Source organism: Salvelinus namaycush, unplaced genomic scaffold (genome assembly GCF_016432855.1).
Source record: "Salvelinus namaycush isolate Seneca unplaced genomic scaffold, SaNama_1.0 Scaffold1872, whole genome shotgun sequence".
Taxonomy (NCBI): Eukaryota; Metazoa; Chordata; class Actinopteri; order Salmoniformes; family Salmonidae; genus Salvelinus; species Salvelinus namaycush.
In genome coordinates this window covers 21148-33351 of record NW_024058644.1, presented here as the reverse complement: position 1 = coordinate 33351, position 12204 = coordinate 21148, and positions in this window count along the sequence as shown.

The window sequence follows — 12204 nt, the reverse complement described above, 5'->3', positions numbered from 1 at the left end:
GACAGATAGTTGGAAGGTCTGTGCTCAGTGTGGTTGGAGACAGATAGTTGGAAGGTCTGTGCTCAGTGTGGTTGGAGATAGACATATGGAAGGTCTGTGCCCAGTGTGGTTGGAGACAGATAGTTGGAAGGTCTGTGCTCAGTGTGGTTGGAGACAGATAGATGGAAGGTCTGTGCTCAGTGTGGTTGGAGTTATTTTTGCCCAAAATTTTTCCACTGTGTTGTGATGCTTCACAAAAGTACTGAACCTTTCTATTCTCATAGATTCTACTGTTGTGCCTTTGGCTATGCCGGATTAAGTGATATGACATGGTATTCTATAAAATCCTTTCTCTGTAATTAATATTACCTGATTAAGCTAATCATGTAATTGTAATTAACTAGAAAGTCGGGGCACCACGAAAGAATGTTTATAGAGCTGTTATCTTCCGAATAAACTCTTAAAGACCTAGTAATATTTTACATCAATAGCAGTCAATATTAATCGTCACCTTATTTCAGTCTCATCTGAAAGTTGTAAATTCTTGGTTATCTTCACGAACCCTGGCTAACAAGTTGAATCAGCAATACAAAATTGGGTTTAATTATTTATTTACTAAATACCTAAATAATCACACAGAATTACATATACACAGAATGCAAATTATGTCATACAGAAAACGTCCCTGGTGGACGGAGCCGACATGAAGGCTGGTTACACAAAGGAAAGGGGGTTGGGTTTGAGTGAAAGAGCGGGAAGACTTGAGGAACAAAGGGAGAAGCCATGCTATCGTAAATACAGTATCTTATGCTTTCTAAATTACGGCCCATTTGGAAAAGGAAAATGCAATAAATATTTAGTCTGAGCTGCGCTTCAGTAGGTTGGTCGTAGATGCTGGCCGTGTTGCCCAACAGAGATCTTCCTGTCCTCGGAAGAATGTATCTGTTGGTAAACTGGATACGTTGTAGTATCGTCGTTGTGTGTTAGACTAGATCCGTCGTCCGTCCTTTCCTAGCCCACGTTTATAGCGGCCGCTGCTAACTCAACGGCTAGGAGGTATCACTTCTGTAGTGAATAAGAGTTCAAAGTCCAAAGCTCACGCTGAGGTTGGCTTAGTTCTGTAGTTGACATGATAATCCTTTTAACGTGGGACCGTCGTCCTCACATCCTCGGAACAGCTTATTATCTGAATCCTTCTGACATCGGACCGTCGCCCTAATGTACCCGGAACAGGAGGTTACATTTTCGTCAAGGGCTTTATATAGTGGTAGGAGAGAAGGCATGTTTCATAGTTTAGAACCAATGTCTCTTCACAGGGGCGGGCCACTGAGTGAGCAGAGCTCTAATCTTATGAAAACCCAATTCTCTCATTTGGAAGCTAAATTTCCATTTAATCTTTGCACAAATAGTTTCATATTTAAACATTTAAATTGCACAACAATTCCATGTCAATCTGATAACTAGAATGTGTAGACTTTCCCAGATACAGTTTATGTCATCCTGTCATCAGTCATAATGTCTCAGATGACAACCGAACTGACATCATCAATCAATCAATCAAGTTTATTTTATATAGCCCTTCGTACATCAGCTAATATGTCGAAGTGCTGTACAGAAACCCAGCCTAAAACCCCAAACAGCAAGCAATGCAGGTGTAGAAGCACGGTGGCTAGGAAAAGCTCCCTAGAAAGGCCAAAACCTAGGAAGAAACCTAGAGAGGAACCAGGCTATGAGGGGTGGCCAGTCCTCTTCTGGCTGTGCCGGGTGGAGATTATAACAGAACATGACCAAGATGTTCAAAATGTTCATAAATGACAAGCATGGTCAAATAATAATCAGGAATAAATGTCAGTTGGCTTTTCATAGCCGATAATTAAGAGTTGAAAACAGCAGGTCTGGGACAGGTAGGGGTTCCATAACCGCAGGCAGAACAGTTGAAACTGGGACAGCAGCAAGGCCAGGTGGACTGGGGACAGCAAGGAGTCATCATGCCCGGTAGTCCTGACGTATGGTCCTAGGGCTCAGGTCCTCCGAGAGAGAGAAAGAAAGAGAGAAGGAGAGAATTAGAGAGAGCATACTTAAATTCACACAGGACACTGGATAAGACAGGAGAAGTACTCCAGATATAACCAACTGGCCCTAGCCCCCCGACACAAACTACTGCAGCATAAATACTGGAGGCTGACATCATATTCATTAACTACTAACGCAGATTTTCAACTGGTTGGATTACCGAAATATGGTTCCTTTCCCCCCACCTTTTGATGTTCCCTGACTCTCAGGGAACAAAGGCTTTTCAAGAGTCCTTCAGTAGAGTCAAGAGAGGAAAGGGAGAAAGGTATTTATGGAGGGGTCATAAACCTTACCCACAGGCCAACGTCATGACACTACATATTGTAAATTAAAGATCATTTTTTTGCTGAAAGTATTATTATATTATTGATTGATTGATTATGACTTTTCAAGTCACCCAGTGTTGCTATCTGCAGAGTTAGTTCTAGGTAAATGTTGCAATTCTTCAACCATTCCTGGACCTGTGACCAAAAACAAGCTACATATGGACAGTACTTATTTACAATGACGACCTACCCCGGCCAAACCCAGACGACGCTGGGCCAATCGTGCGCTGCCTTATGGGACTCCCAATCAAGGCCAGATGTGATACAGCCTGGATTCGAACCAGGGACTGTAGTGACACCTTTTGCACTGAGATGCAGTGCCATAGACCGCTGCAGCACTCGGGAGCCCTAAGTACACTTTAACTTGAAATGAAAACGACAAAATTAGAAACGTGTAACATCTGAAGATGTAGCCAGACTATCTTACCCGTATACATGGATGGACGCTTCTCCCTCTCTGTCATGGATGCCACGGTTGCCCTTAGTTTGAAGATGTAATCCAGAGACAGGTGTTTTCTCCATCTCCTTAGTTATCATACTCTAATTCCACTGATTTCAAAACTCAGAGAGAGCAACACTTATGGAGTTTTACTAGGCAATATATTTTTTTTAAATGTCGCGTTAGACAGGATTACCTACACATACAGACCAGCTCAAATAGACAGAAGCATGCTGCACGGCAGACCAATCCGAACTCATCTCTCGGCATGTCCAGCCCACTCATTATCTCAGGCAGTCATGGCTAGCTGGAAGGTTGCTGGCTTCTTCTGTGGCTAAAATCAACTAGGCTCGTAATTGAACGAATGTTCTTAGTATTTACAGAGTGCATACAAGTTTGTTATTAAGGCACATGAAAGTTCATATGTCCCACAAGGCATTTATGTGAAGTAGAGACGTATGACATACGCCTAGTTTTGTGAAACTAGCCACATATGTTTTAGGTCATTCTCATACCACTCCTTGGGTACCACCACGTTGTTGTAGCCCTGATCTACCACATCTAATTAACCTAGTCAAGGGCTTGATGTTTGGTTAACGAGGTGAATCAGGAGCTAGATGTGGAACAGTCCAATAAATGAAAGGGCTGGAGAACCCCTGTGTTAGGTAACACTTCTGCAGGGAGAGTGGGTGATGGAGGGTTGTAGCCAGGGGAAAGCAGCTGATGGGGGGTAGAGGAGGAGTCGAATGGAGGGTAGAGGAGTCTGACTGGAGGTAGAGGAGTCTGATGGAGGGTAGAGGAGTCTGATGGAGGGTAGAGGAGTCTGATGGAGGGTAGAGGAGTCTGATGAAGGGTAGAGGAGTCTGATGGAGGTAGAGGAGTCTGATGGAGGGTAGAGGAGTCTGATGGAGGGTAGAGGAGTCTGATGGAGGGTAGAGGAGTCTGATGGAGGGTAGAGGAGTCTGATGTAGGGTAGAGGAGTCTGATGGAAGTAGAGGAGTCTGATGGAGGGTAGAGGAGTCTGATGGAGGTAGAGGAGTCTGATGGGGGTAGATGGGGGTTTGAGGAGTCTGATTGGGGGTATATGGGGGTTTTGGAGTGTGATGGGGTGGAGGAGTCTGATGTGGGTAGATGGAGGGTGGAGGAGCCTCTGTCGCGGGGCTGTAAGAGCAGAGAGCAGGGTGGTCCATCCATCAACAGCTGATTTTGGGGTCAGGCCTGAGAGAAGCAGCTCACCCATATCACTTTCAAAGACCTGAAACCCAAAGCTCTCTGCTTTTCTCTCTCTCTCTCTCTCTCTCTCTCTCTCTCTCTCTCTCTCTCTCTCTGTCTCTCTCTCAATTCAATTCAATTCAATTCAAGGGGCTTTATTGGCATGGGAAACATGTGTTAACATTGCCAAAGCAAGTGAGGTAGATATTATACAAAAGTGAAATAAACAATACAAATTAACAGTAAACATTACACATACAGAAGTTTCAAAACAATAAAGACATTACAAATGTTATATTATATATATACAGTGTTGTAACAATGTACAAATGGTTAAAGTACACAAGTTAAAATAAATAAGCATAAATATGGGTTGTATTTACAATGGTGTTTGTTCTTCACTGGTTGCCCTTTTCTTGTGGCAACAGGTCACAAATCTTGCTGCTGTGATGGCACACTGTGGAATTTCTCCCAGTAGATATGGGAGTTTATCAAAATTGGATTTGTTTTCAAATTCTTTGTGGATCTGTGTAATCTGAGGGAAATATGTCTCTCTAATATGGTCATACATTGGGCAGGAGGTTAGGAAGTGCAGCTCAGTTTCCACCTCATTTTGTGGGCAGTGTGCACATAGCCTGTCTTCTCTTGAGAGCCATGTCTGCCTACGGCGGCCTTTCTCAATAGCAAGGCTATGCTCACTGAGTCTGTACATAGTCAAAGCTTTCCTTAAGTTTGGGTCAGTCACAGTGGTCAGGTATTCTGCCACTGTGTACTCTCTGTTTAGGGCCAAATAGCATTCTAGTTTGCTCTGTTTTTTTGTTAATTCTTTCCAATGTGTCAAGTAATTATCTTTTTGTTTTCTCATGATTTGGTTGGGTCTAATTGTGCTGTTGTCCTGGGGCTCTGTGGGGTGTGTTTGTGTTTGTGAACAGAGCCCTAGGACCAGCTTGCTTAGGGGACTCTTCTCCAGGTTCATCTCTCTGTAGGTGATGGCTTTGTTATGGAAGGTTTGGGAATCGCTTCCTTTTAGGTGGTTGTAGAATTTAACGGCTCTTTTCTGGATTTTGATAATTAGTGGGTATCGGCCTAATTCTGCTCTGCATGCATTATTTGGTGTTCTACGTTGTACACGGAGGATATTTTTGCAGAATTCTGCATGCAGAGTCTCAATTTGGTGTTTGTCCCATTTTGTGAAATCTTGGTTGGTGAGCGGACCCCAGACCTCACAACCATAAAGGGCAATGGGCTCTATGACTGATTCAAGTATTTTTAGCCAGATCCTAATTGGTATGTTGAAATTTATGTTCCTTTTGATGGCATAGAAGGCCCTTCTTGCCTTGTCTCTCAGATCGTTCACAGCTTTGTGGAAGTTACCTGTGGTGCTGATGTTTAGGCCGAGGTATGTATAGTTTTTTGTGTGCTCTAGGGCAACGGTGTCTAGATGGAATTTGTGGTCCTGGTGACTGGACCTTTTTTGGAACACCATTATTTTGGTCTTACTGAGATTTACTGTCAGGGCCCAGGTCTGACAGAATCTGTGCAGAAGATCTAGGTGCTGCTGTAGGCCCTCCTTGGTTGGTGACAGAAGCACCAGATCATCAGCAAACAGTAGACATTTGACTTCAGATTCTAGTAGGGTGAGACCGGGTGCTGCAGACTGTTCTAGTGCCCGCGCCAATTCGTTGATATATATGTTGAAGAGGGTGGGGCTTAAGCTGCATCCCTGTCTCACCCCACGACCCTGTGTGAAGAAATGTGTGTGTTTTTTGCCAATTTTAACCGCACACTTGTTGTTTGTGTACATGGATTTTATGATGTCGTATGTTTTACCCCCAACACCACTTTCCATCAATTTGTATAGCAGACCCTCATGCCAAATTGAGTCGAAGGCTTTTTTGAAATCAACAAAGCATGAGAAGACTTTGCCTTTGTTTTGGTTTGTTTGGTTGTCAATTAGGGTGTGTAGGGTGAATACATGGTCTGTTGTACGGTAATTTGGTAAAAAGCCAATTTGACATTTGCTCAGTACATTGTTTTCATTGAGGAAATGTACGAGTCTGCTGTTAATGATAATGCAGAGTATTTTCCCAAGGTTACTGTTGACGCATATTCCACGGTAGTTATTGGGGTCAAATTTGTCTCCACTTTTGTGGATTGGGGTGATCAGTCCTTGGTTCCAAATATTGGGGAAGATGCCAGAGCTAAGGACGATGTTAAAAAGTTTTAGTATAGCCAATTGGAATTTGTTGTCTGTATATTTGATCATTTCATTAAGGATACCATCAACACCACAGGCCTTTTTGGGTTGGAGGGTGTTTATTTTGTCCTGTAACTCGTTCAAGGTAATTGGAGAATCCAGTGGGTTCTGGTAGTCTTTAATAGTTGATTCTAGGATTTGTATTTGATCATGTATATGTTTTTGCTCTTTATTCTTTGTTATAGAGCCAAAAAGATTGGAGAAGTGGTTTACCCATACATCTCCATTTTGGATAGATAATTCTTCGTGTTGTTGTTTGTTTAGTGTTTTCCAATTTTCCCAGAAGTGGTTAGAGTCTATGGATTCTTCAATTACATTGAGCTGATTTCTGACGTGCTGTTCCTTCTTTTTCCGTAGTGTATTTCTGTATTGTTTTAGTGATTCACCATAGTGAAGGCGTAGACTCAGGTTTTCCGGGTCTCTATGTTTTTGGTTGGACAGGTTTCTCAATTTATTTCTTAGATTTTTGCATTCTTCATCAAACCATTTGTCATTGTTGTTCATTTTCTTCGGTTTTCTATTTGAGATTTTTAGATTTGATAGGGAAGCTGAGAGGTCAAATATACTGTTAAGATTTTCTACTGCCAAGTTTACACCTTCACTATTGCAGTGGAACGTTTTACCCAGGAAGTTGTCTAAAAGGGATTGAATTTGCTGTTGTCTAATTGTTTTTTGGTAGGTTTCCAAACTGCATTCCTTCCATCTATAGCATTTCTTAATGTTACTCAGTTCCTTTGGCTTTGATGCCTCATGATTGAGTATTGCTCTGTTCAAGTAGACTGTGATTTTGCTGTGGTCTGATAGGGGTGTCAGTGGGCTGACTGTGAACGCTCTGAGAGACTCTGGGTTGAGGTCAGTGATAATGTAGTCTACAGTGCTACTGCCAAGAGATGAGCTATAGGTGAACCTACCATAGGAGTCCCCTCGAAGCCTACCATTGACTATGTACATACCCAGCGTGCGACAGAGCTGCAGGAGTTGTGACCCGTTTTTGTTGGTTATGTTGTCGTAGTTGTGCCTAGGGGGGCATATGGGGGAGGGAATGCTGTCACCTGCAGGAAGGTGTTTGTCCCCCTGTGTGCTGAGGGTGTCAGGTTCTTGTCCAGTTCTGGCATTTAGGTCGCCACAGACTAAAACATGTCCCTGGGCCTGGAAATGATTGATTTCCTCCTTCAGGATGGAGAAGCTGTCTTCATTAAAGTATGGGGATTCTAGTGGGGGGATATAGGTAGCACACAGGAGGACATTTTTCTCTGTTAAGATAATTTCCTTTTGAATTTCTAGCCAAATGTAAAATGTTCCTGTTTTGATTAATTTAATGGAGTGAGTTAGGTCTGCTCTATACCAAATTAGCATTCCCCCTGAGTCCCTTCCCTGTTTCACACCTGGTAGTTTGGTGGATGGGACTACCAGCTCTCTGTAACCTAGAGGGCAACCAGTGGGTCCGTCTCCTCTGTACCAGGTTTCTTGCAGGATGACAATGTCTGCATTACCGATTTCTTTGGTGAAGTCCGGGTTCCTGCTCTTTAGGCCAAAGGCAGATGACCTCAGGCCTTGGATATTCCAGGATGATATAGTGAAGGCTTTTTGTTCCATAAAGTGTCCAATGTTGTTGGTCGTGGTTTGGCCTCAGGCCAGTAAGTGTGAGCAGAGCCTGCTGAGCATCTGGTACATGCCGTTGGCTTGGGCGAGTGTAAGAGTGGGGGTTGGGCCTGTTTGCCCGCTCACTACCTGGGCGTATGTGTGACTTCCATGTTGATGCCCTCTTTGCGGGGGTGGGGTGCATGGGGTGGGCAGGAGTGGCATAGGTCTGATCTGAGGGGGCCTAAATTGGGTGTGGGCATGGTTGATGTGGGGGGGTGTTGATTGGTTGGGGTGGGGGTGTGTCTGGGGGTGATGTGGTCTGGATGTAAGTCCTCTTGGCGTGGGTCCTCTATGTGTAGGTCCAGGGGGGGGTCCTGAAGGTCTTGGAGGGTGTCTCGCTGGTCTGGGTGGGGTGTCTATTGATCTGTTGCTCCTGTGTGAAGTGTTGGGGCTGCGTTTGAGAGCGATGTCCTTTAGAGTCCGGGCAAAGGTGGGCACTGCTGCCTTGTAGAGGTGGACCTGGTCATAGAGGCTGTTCAAGTCCAGGGTGGAGTGGTGGGCCAGAAAGACATTTGGTTTTGAGGCACAGTCACGGGAAATGCTTGCGTTTACCCGCTGTATTGTAGCAGGGTGGAAGTCTTTTCGTGGTAGCAGGGTGGAGATAACCACTTGTGCGTTGGGGAAAGTAGAAGAAGCTTTTTCAATCACTCCCTTCAGTGCTGTGGCCACCCTTTCCTGCTGTGCTCTCAGGTCGTTTGTGCCTGTGTGTATTATTATGTGACTAGGTGAGCCTAGTTTGTCCTCAGACAGAAGGTCTAGGGCGCGCTGGGTGTTTGGACACCAGAGTTTAGACACACTGTGTTTGGGAAAAAGTTTTTTTTCTTCTATATATTTCCCATTTGAGTCCATAAGGAGAACAATCTGTGTCTTGTGTTTGTCCTCAGTGGGTGTGGGGGGGTTGTCAGGAGGGCTATCAGGGTGGCTGACAGGGGGGGTGCTCAGAGGGGGTGAGAGCTGCTGGGCTTGGGGTTTTTCTTTTGTCTGTTCTGCTGTGATGTCGACTCTATGGTCAGGGTCTGGTGTGGACTGTTCTGCTGTGGTGTTGAGACTTTTGTCGGGTGCTGAGGTGGGCTGTTCTGCTGGCTTCTCTGTGGGGATGGCCACCTCCCTAGTGGGTTGTTCTCTGTCACATGCCATCCCCCTCCACCTCTCCTCCAGCAGTCTGATCCTCTCCTCCATCCCCCTCTCCCTCTCCTCCAGCAGTCTGATCCTCTCCTCTAGTGCTCTGTTCTGCTCCTGCTCCTGCTTCTGCTCTTTCTCCTGTTGAAGTTGTCCCACCACTGTCCAGAGTGCAGATATGTCAGAGAGATTAAAGTAGATGTCACACGTCAAAATTTTGATTGATGACCCTATGTGAACCTATGTAACCGCTATGTGAACCCTATGTCCTGATGACGTGTGCATGCCCAAGGGCTGCCGGTCAGGCAAGCCTGGTGGTTAGGTGGGGGCTGGTTGGGTGAGTAAGGGTCCAGTTGTCAGGTCAACCGGTAATGATTTATGACCCAAGCCTGATTGGGGGCTGGGTGGTTGAGTAAGGGTCCAGTTGTCAGGTCAACCGGTAATGATTTATGACCCAAGCCTGATTTATGACCCTATGTAATGATTTATGACCCTAAGTCATGTAGAAGGGTGCATGCCAATATTTGGGTTTCAGGTCAGGACAACGTGGTGGTTAGGGGGGTAGGGTTGGGGGGTAAGTAAGTGACCAGGTGTCAGGTCACCCTGTTTCTCACGGTTTGGGGTGGTTAATGCCCCTTATAAAGCCCCAGAACAATTCCTGTTTAAGAGTGCACAAGATCTTAAGAATAACCATGGATTTTGGGATTGGTGACAAAGAAGTGATGACTGTAACAACTGAAGCAGGCCCTCGGGTTGCCCATAGAGCAAGGGCAAAGTATCAACCCGCAATATATGATGCGCCAAAAAAACGTTTTTTAAATGTGTATAGAACCCAAATACCTCCAGCAAATGCTCTGACAGATCAAGTGTTGATGTCTAATGGTCAGCAGTGGGGGTATCGGTTTGATTACCTGGCCTGTAGAGTGACCCTCTATACGGTAGCTGAAGGAGAAGAATATACAGACCAGACTGTAGGCTTGGAATATGGTGTTGAAGACTGGTCGGTTTTTCGCAAGGTTGTGTGTCCTGAACTGAGCCTTATCACCAAGGGGTATAGTGTGTTCACGGGCCACGAGACCCGTTGGGAAGGTACCCCTGACTCCTCAGGACAAATATTTCACAGGGTGAAAATACAAAGACAGAATGGCCGTCCGTGCGGCTGCGTGGAGTTCTATATCGGCAACGAGGCAATCCGAAACCACAACATTAGGGGTGGTGGCCTGACTGGGGATACCCGACTGCGTCTGCTTATTCCTTTTAAGAGTTGGGATGTAATGGAATTGAAAATGTTGCAACCGTTGGATGCTCTCTTTGTACAGAGCCAACAGCGTCAGAGCCTTGTTCATTTAAAGAAGTGCATAATATATACGAATCGTAAAGATTACGATGCAAAAGAGCCTCAAGAAGATACAGCGTCAGAAGAAAACTAAGTAAGCGGATGCTTTAACCCCGCCCCCCCAGATACCCAATGGCCTTGTTCTACAATAAAAAGAAAAAAGCAGCCAGTTCTTCATTTCAGCATACACCATGGATCTCCAGACCATCTACGAGGAAGCCACTACGTCATGGGGGCCCGACACTAAAGACTCTATGCCACGAAGCCCTACACTCTACGCACCCCTGGCAAGACCCGTGACACCCCCGACATTTACCCAGCCTGAGGATGTGTTTGATGGGGTGGCCAGTACTATTTTTGTGGATACCATCAAGGCCTCTGTAGCTACACTTTTAGACGTGGTGATTGGCGAATATATACGAGAAAAATGCATCGGCTGTGAGATCAATCATCCCAGCCAGCGTCGTCATCCTTGCCTCTACGACCCTCCTAGATACTACTTTTTCAATCATTTTGAGGAGCTGGTGAAAAGACTGTGGTCCTGCCGTTTTATACCAGCGCTGGTCATCGCCCTGGAGTCTATGGGTATTGTGCCGTCTATCCCTAGAGTTTACGGGGTAACCGAAGCCTTCCTACATGAACTGAAGGAGGCCATCTTCATCCACGAGAAACTCAAAGAAATCCGACACACCCTGGTGGACGACAACAAATACCGGGAAGCTGTGGTGGCTGATGTGATGCTTTTCTGGCTCAATAAATCCCAAGAGACCGAGTGACATTTTGTTATTTAGAGCTATGGGTAACTATGTGTCTACGATGTTTGAGCGAATAAATACCTTTTTTCTTTTGAGAGACCTTACATATGTTATGCATCAGATTATTGAAAATAAAGTGAACAAGGGATCGTTCTACACGACACACAATACCTGGGCTAATGTAGAGCGTTTGCTGAAAATGGAGCAAATCATGAAACAGGTCCGACATACGGGCGAGAGTTTACAATGGACACATATGGTATCAAGGCTTGTTGAGGATTCTGAAGAACTAGAAATAACTTTGGCTAAGATTTTACATTATTTGTTTGAACCACCCTTTAATGTGAATGTGTATCATATTTGTTGTTTATATACTTATATATCAGACGTGTGTGTTTTAAAAATTCAGCGACACAAAACTGTAAATCTAAACCATATATACAGGGTGTTGCATGCTGTGATTGTTGAGAAAACTGGGACTTGTATCTTGCAACAAATCCTGAATTGTCTGTATACGTAATACTTGTTGCATTCTTAAAATAAAAATTCACAAACTGAAATGTTGTCGTTATATGAAAGTGGCTCATTAACGTTATTGTACCTCAGAGAGGCAAGAAGGATGGCTGAGCAGCTGTTGAAAAACATATATTATAATCCCGCTAACCCCGGGTCTTATGGGGGTAAAGAGCGTTTACAGAGAGCTATAGTCGAAGAAACAGGTAGTCTGTTAAGCGATGCTAAAGTGAATGAATGGTTATCCGAGCAAGATGCCTACACTCTACATAAACCTGTAAGAAAACAATTTCCAAGAAATAGAGTTTTTTCTACGCACCCCTTATCCCAATTTCAGGCGGATCTATGTGACATGCAGTCCCTGGCCGATAAAAATGATGGAAAGCGCTACATGCTAACGGTTATAGATATTTTCTCTAAATTAGCCTATGTAAGGGTGTTAAAAAATAAGAGCGGGGCAGAGGTGACCAGGGCCTTTGAATCGATCTTGAAGGCAGGAGGCGCACCCAAGAAAGTGCAGACGGATGGCGGAAAAGAATTTTTTAATAAAA